This window comes from Schistosoma haematobium, chromosome 5 (assembly GCF_000699445.3).
Source record: "Schistosoma haematobium chromosome 5, whole genome shotgun sequence".
NCBI lineage: Eukaryota > Metazoa > Platyhelminthes > Trematoda > Strigeidida > Schistosomatidae > Schistosoma > Schistosoma haematobium.
The window spans coordinates 6,036,059-6,042,255 of NC_067200.1; positions in this window are offsets into that span (position 1 = coordinate 6,036,059).

The following is a 6,197-nucleotide window of genomic DNA, read 5'->3' on the forward strand; positions in this document are numbered from 1 at the left end:
GCCTACGGTCATGGTTCATTATATAACATATTACACAATAGGAACGAGTAGGACTTACAGCAGTACGCCTACTCGACCTAACTACATTAATAATACGAGGAACTAATTCGAGCCTTCAAGGAGGCATAATCTACGTATATCTCTCCTGACTAATCCACCGTTCGTACGAACAACCACTGTTCTAACTCTTCCGTCGTCATCTATTTCACAATCTTCAACTACGTCTAAGGGCCACTTTCCACGAGTCGATATGTCCGAAGCTACGATCACTACATCCCCTTTCTGAAAATTGCGGTGTTCAACTAACCACTTTTGACGTTTTTGTAGGGACGGTAAATACTCTCTTAACCACCTTTTCCAAAACACATTAGCAAGATGATTAATCTGTTTTCAACGTTTGTCATATTTATCTCTGATGCTACCTTCTTCGACTATTCCGTCACATTCTCTCAATAATAACAAACTATTTGGCGACAAGGCTAGTTTATCGTTAGCATCTTGAACGACCGGAGTTAAGAGTCGATCGTTCAATATCCTTTCAATCTCGATCAAATAAGTGTTTAAAGTCTCATCGGTTAGAGTCTACTCTCTAGTTATAAACAATAACAGTCGGCGTATGGACCTAATCATCCATTCCCAAACTCCACCCCTGTGGCTGGATAAGGGCGGGTTAAAATGCCACTGAATTTGTCTAGCTGACAGTTCTTTGTCTATTTTCTGTTGATTCAACTGTTGCACAAATCTCCTTAATTCAGAGATCGCACCCACGAAATTTGACCCATTGTCACTGTAAATTTCGGCAGGCTTCCCTCTTCTTCCAATAAAACGTAACAAGGCCATTATAAACGAATCAGTATTCAAACTATGTGTCATTTCAATATGTACTGCTCGGGTTTGCAAGCAAGTAAATACACATCCATATTTTTTTTCTAATGATCTTCCTCTTTTGACAAAAAGGGGTCCAAAGTAGTCTACTCCCACGGCTGAGAAGCTATACCATCCTTGTTGCACTCTACAAGCTGGAAGTGGTGCCATCAATTGTTGCCCTGTATTCATCGTAAACCGCCGGCATGTCACACACTTTCCTATCACTCTCTTAGCCGTGCTGGTTCCTTTTATTATCCAATACCTTTATCGAATCGTGGCCAGTACTTGTGACGTTCCTGTGTGCCCCTGTTCCTTATGATGATGTCTAATTATCATTTCTGTCACTAAGTGTCGACTGGGCAATATTATTGGATGTTTAAAGGCATTTGAGAAATCTGAGTAGCTTAGTCGGCCTCCAACACAGAGTAACCCATCAAGCATTATCGGTGATAAGCCCTTCAGATCATTGTGACTAACTACTTTACCATTGGTTTTAAATCCACTAAGTATTTCTCCATACACTTCTTTCTGAACCATCAACAAAATTTTACGTTTGGCGATGTCAAGTTCATTGACCTTTAAACATCCTAGATGAACGGATCCTTCATGACTCGGTGAACGAAGCACCATCAGAAATTCTATGAACCTTCTAAGCCAGGCTACGGCCCTGACTGATTTCAACCACTCGGAGTAATAAGAGAGAATAGGTGACATGTTGTGCTTTATACTACTCAAGTTAACCACAGCAGTTTTTCTAAACTCAATATCGTCAGGAGTGGGTTCCGGACAGTCAGTGATTGTTGTACAGAATTCGCCATTCAGTAAGGTAGGACATTTGAACCAAGATTCCAGATCAGTCATTTTTTGCATACCTCTTGATGTCCAATCGGCTGGATTCTGTGACGACTTTACATAATTCCACTGTTCAACCTTCGTATACTGGTGCACCACAGCGAGGCGGTTGGCTATATAGGTGCTATATCGGTTCTCCATATTCTTAATGTAGTATAACACTATCATGGAATCTGCATGGAAGTTTACTTCGCAGAAAAAATTAGGCAGACTTCTCCGTAATACTTCACTAAGCCTCACACTTAACACCGCTGCCGCCATCTCAAGTCTCGGTATAGTAACTTGTCTGATAGGTGCTACCCTAGACTTGCTGTACAACAAGATACAATATGGTGGCTCCTTCAAATAGCTGACTCGTGCGTACGCAACTGCTCCATAACCAACCTCTGAACAAGTGCAATTCCACTTCCGCGTCGGGTTCGTCGATTTTCCTCTTGATACTTCGAGCTACCGTGACGTGACCTATCTGACGCATAAAACTTACCCAGCCTAGCCACGCGGACATGTATGGCTCGTTGAGAGGCTGATCCCAGCCTATTTGGGACTTACATAATTTTTGCAAGAGGAGTTTGGCAGTAAGACAGACTGGAGTAATTAGACCCAGAGGATCGAACAGGGAAGAAACTATAGATAGAATACCTCTCCTAGTCAGAGGCCTTTCCGGTGCATCAAAGTAAAACTCAAATACATCTTGTTTAAAATCCCATTGTACACCTAGTTTTCGATGAGTAGTGTCGTAATTCGTTGACATTTCTTTCAAGGACTGTTCTTTACATACATCAGGCAAGATGGTCCTTACCTCCTCCGAGTTCGTAAACCATTTCTTTAGTTTGAAACCTCCTCTACATAATAATTCACTTATCTGCTTAACGAAACTCTTTGCTTGATCACAAGTGGGAAAAGATACCAAGCAATCATCAGCATAGAAATTATTCTTAACAGCATCTACGACATAACCATCATAACCGTCAGAGAATATTTGGGCCGTCTTATTTAAGGCAAAGTTCGCGCAAAACGGCGACGATATGGCGCCAAATGGATGAGATGTCATTTGAAATTCGGATGGTTCTTTCGACATGTCTCCCCCCTGCCACCACAGAAATCTTAAAGCTCCTCGATCAGACTCAGGGACCTTCACTTGCATGAACATTTCTTCAACATCCGCAGAGACTGCGATTGCTTCTTTGCGAAAACGCAATAATATACACACTAACTCAGCAGTTGTGTCGGGTCCTTGATAAATCATATCATTTAGAGAAACACCCGCAAACTTGGCGGCACAGTCAAGGAGCACTCTCAGTTTTTCTGGCTTTTTCGGGTTTATAACTGCATGGTGAGGTAAGTACCAACGGGGGCGATAACTAGGTTGTAATTGTATTTCAGGGATCTTTTCCGCATAGCCCTTTGTAAAATTACTTTCAATACTTTTGGTATACCTTACGTGTAGACTGTTATCCTTCAACAGTTTACGCTTCAAATTCTGTAATCTACTGTTGGCTACTTCATAGTTTCCCACTTTCCTATTTGGATTCTCTTTCCATGGTATAGGAACTACGAAATGGCCGTTGTCGAAGTGCGTGCCCTCTTCCACAATATTTATAGCTGCCTTATCCTCTACCGATAATGATTCATCATTTGAATAAGCATCGGAAAACTCTGAGTCATAAAACTTACGTACTTCGTTCTCTAATGTCTGTATCTTACTGGTGTGATTAACCACTCTTTTCCTATAATCCGGATACGATACAGGTCCGAAGACCGTCCACCCCAGCAACGTTTTCACAGCGTACGGGTTCTTCCTTCCACCCAACCGTTGGTCTAACACCCAATGTGCTTCTGGTACGTCGCAACCAATCAACAGTAAAACTTCTTCAGAATCTAGGCTATCTATTGGCACATCACTTAAATGCGGCCACTTAACTAGGTTGTTCATTGCTGACTTTGTTGGCTTATGACCTGGTATACCTGCCACAATCAGAGCTCCTTCAATCGTAACATGTTCAGATCGATCTAAAGAATATACCTCAAAAGGTGCACTCGCGACCTTCATTGTTCTATTACCGCCCACAGTCTCAACTACCACTGATGCTTCGTCTTCGCTCAGCCCGAGAGACCTCAAACAGTTTGATTTTATCAGTGTCACATCAGAACCGTTGTCCAACAGAGCATAACCCACAATCTCGGCCTTTCGCGATTTCGACCGTACGGGAATCATGCCTAAACACACTTGACTGATTAGTGATTTAGTATATCCGCAACAATTCGAGATACCAGGTTTCTCACTCTCGCTGTGCAACAAGGAATGGTGTTTCTTTTCACAACCCTCAACGTTACAACGCTTTGTCAGCTAACATTCCTTAACTCTATGTCCTTGTCTAAGACAGACGAAACAGATACCCTTGCTTTTAGCGTGAGACCATCGGTCTTGCACTGTAAGCGCTAAGAACTGTGGACATTTATCAATGGCATGGTCGTAGGAACACATACTGCATTTAGTTTTCGTTGTCGAACTATTCCCTTGCTCTGATTGCACGTGACAGTTCGTCTTTACGTTATGCCCTTTTCTTGAACGGTTTGCTAACCGTCCAAATCTACTACAAGCCACTCTCGCACGCGATGCGATAAACTGAGTGAGCTCGTCGAAGGTCGGTTCCCTGTTATCTTCAGTCAATTTATCCACCCAGTCCGCCCACTGGGCTTGCATAGGTTGAGGCAAGAGTCTCACTATTCTTTCCAAAGTAACTAAGGAATTTAGACCAGAAGTATAATTCATCTGTTCCAAGATCATAGCACAGTTTTCCATTTTAATAGCCAAGTTTGATAGTTGGTCCCCGTCAATATACTCAAAATTCACAGCACTGAATAAGTCCTCTAGTGTTTCTCGAGATATTACGTGAGACTGTCCGAAAAAACGTTTTAAAATCTCCCTTGCTCTTTTATAGCCAGATGATGCCTCCATCATGACGCAACCTTCAATAGCTGTTTTAGCCTTGCCCTTACAATAGTGTATCAAATAGAGCAAGCGCTGGCTATCATCCGTGACTCTTGATGCTACATACGTCTCAAATTGCCTTATAAACTTCCAGTATACTCTTGGCTCTCCATCGAAATAACTCAGTTCAACCTTTGATAGTTCTGGGACAACAACATGAACTATAGGCAACATGCTCTTTCTTGGTAATTCAGGCCTTTGCTTCTCCTTTAAACTAAGATTTTTTACGTCATTTGACATCGAATTAAGACTAGAATCACTACCATGATAATCAACCCTATTTGAGTCTGAACCATGACCCTTAAGGACGTCAAAAGGCACTTGCTTGACAATAGGGGATTCTTCATTAACATCGACGAACCTTGAGCTTGATTTCCTTCGACGATTAACTGGTATTATAAGCGAAACGACCAATTATTTCCAGAAAATCCGCGAACGATTACCAAAGGATTTCGGCCAAGTAATAATTGTTTAGAACTGTAGAATCCAAACTACGGTTTGGATGTTGAAGAATAGCCGACCGGGGACTTTAGACACGCGCCCTTTCCCGTCGAAATCAAAACAAGTAATCGGGTAAATAGCGGCTCTATAATTCATCATAAATTTAAATGTAAATCGTTACCTAAACAAATATTACCACCCGGCTATTCAACCAATGATTGTTCAATCAATCAAATCTAAATTACAATAAATAAAGAAGTTGATAGAAGATGAGGAAAAATTACCAGTTACAACGAATGAACGTTATTCTATCCTGACTGGATAGATCACACACAACAGGAGGAACAAATCAATATGGCTACCGCCAAGAACAAGTGTCAAGTAAAACAACACAGATGCAGTTCAGGAAGAAACACAAACTTAGTGAATGCGTAATAAAAACAAAACTATAATAAAAAATACAAGTATTAACAATTCAAATGTAACCAAAATACAACAATGTACAACTAAGGGGATCAATAGGAACAAAGTACAAGTATATACATGGAGGGATTTTCACCAACACACAAAACATTCAAAATGGATCTTACATACACAAATAAGCCAAAAAGTGGCTGTGAACGAGGGGGACAGTAATTAATAGACTGAGCATGGCTTAAGAATCGTAAATCGTACAATAATAAAATATAGGTCAAAATAAAGCTTATAATAAGAGGAATATAAATATACATAATGTAATTGTTGAATAGTTATACAATAAGAATATTTATAGAATATTATTCCATTAGTAGTCCTCGGGAGTTACCTGTAATTTAATCTTCACTGGGTTATAACAGCTTACAGCTTTAGATTTGTGAGATTCTTTATCGGATTCTTTTTTTTGTCAAAAGTATTGAGTTGTATCTCTTCAAGTTGAACGGGATAACAGACCTCAGGTTTGCATTCAAATCCCAGTTGACTACTGCAGTAGCAAGAGACTTGTAATCCGCTTCGGAAGTTTGTTCTCTTGTGGTCTTGTGATTGAGTAGTGTGAATAATGCTGGGT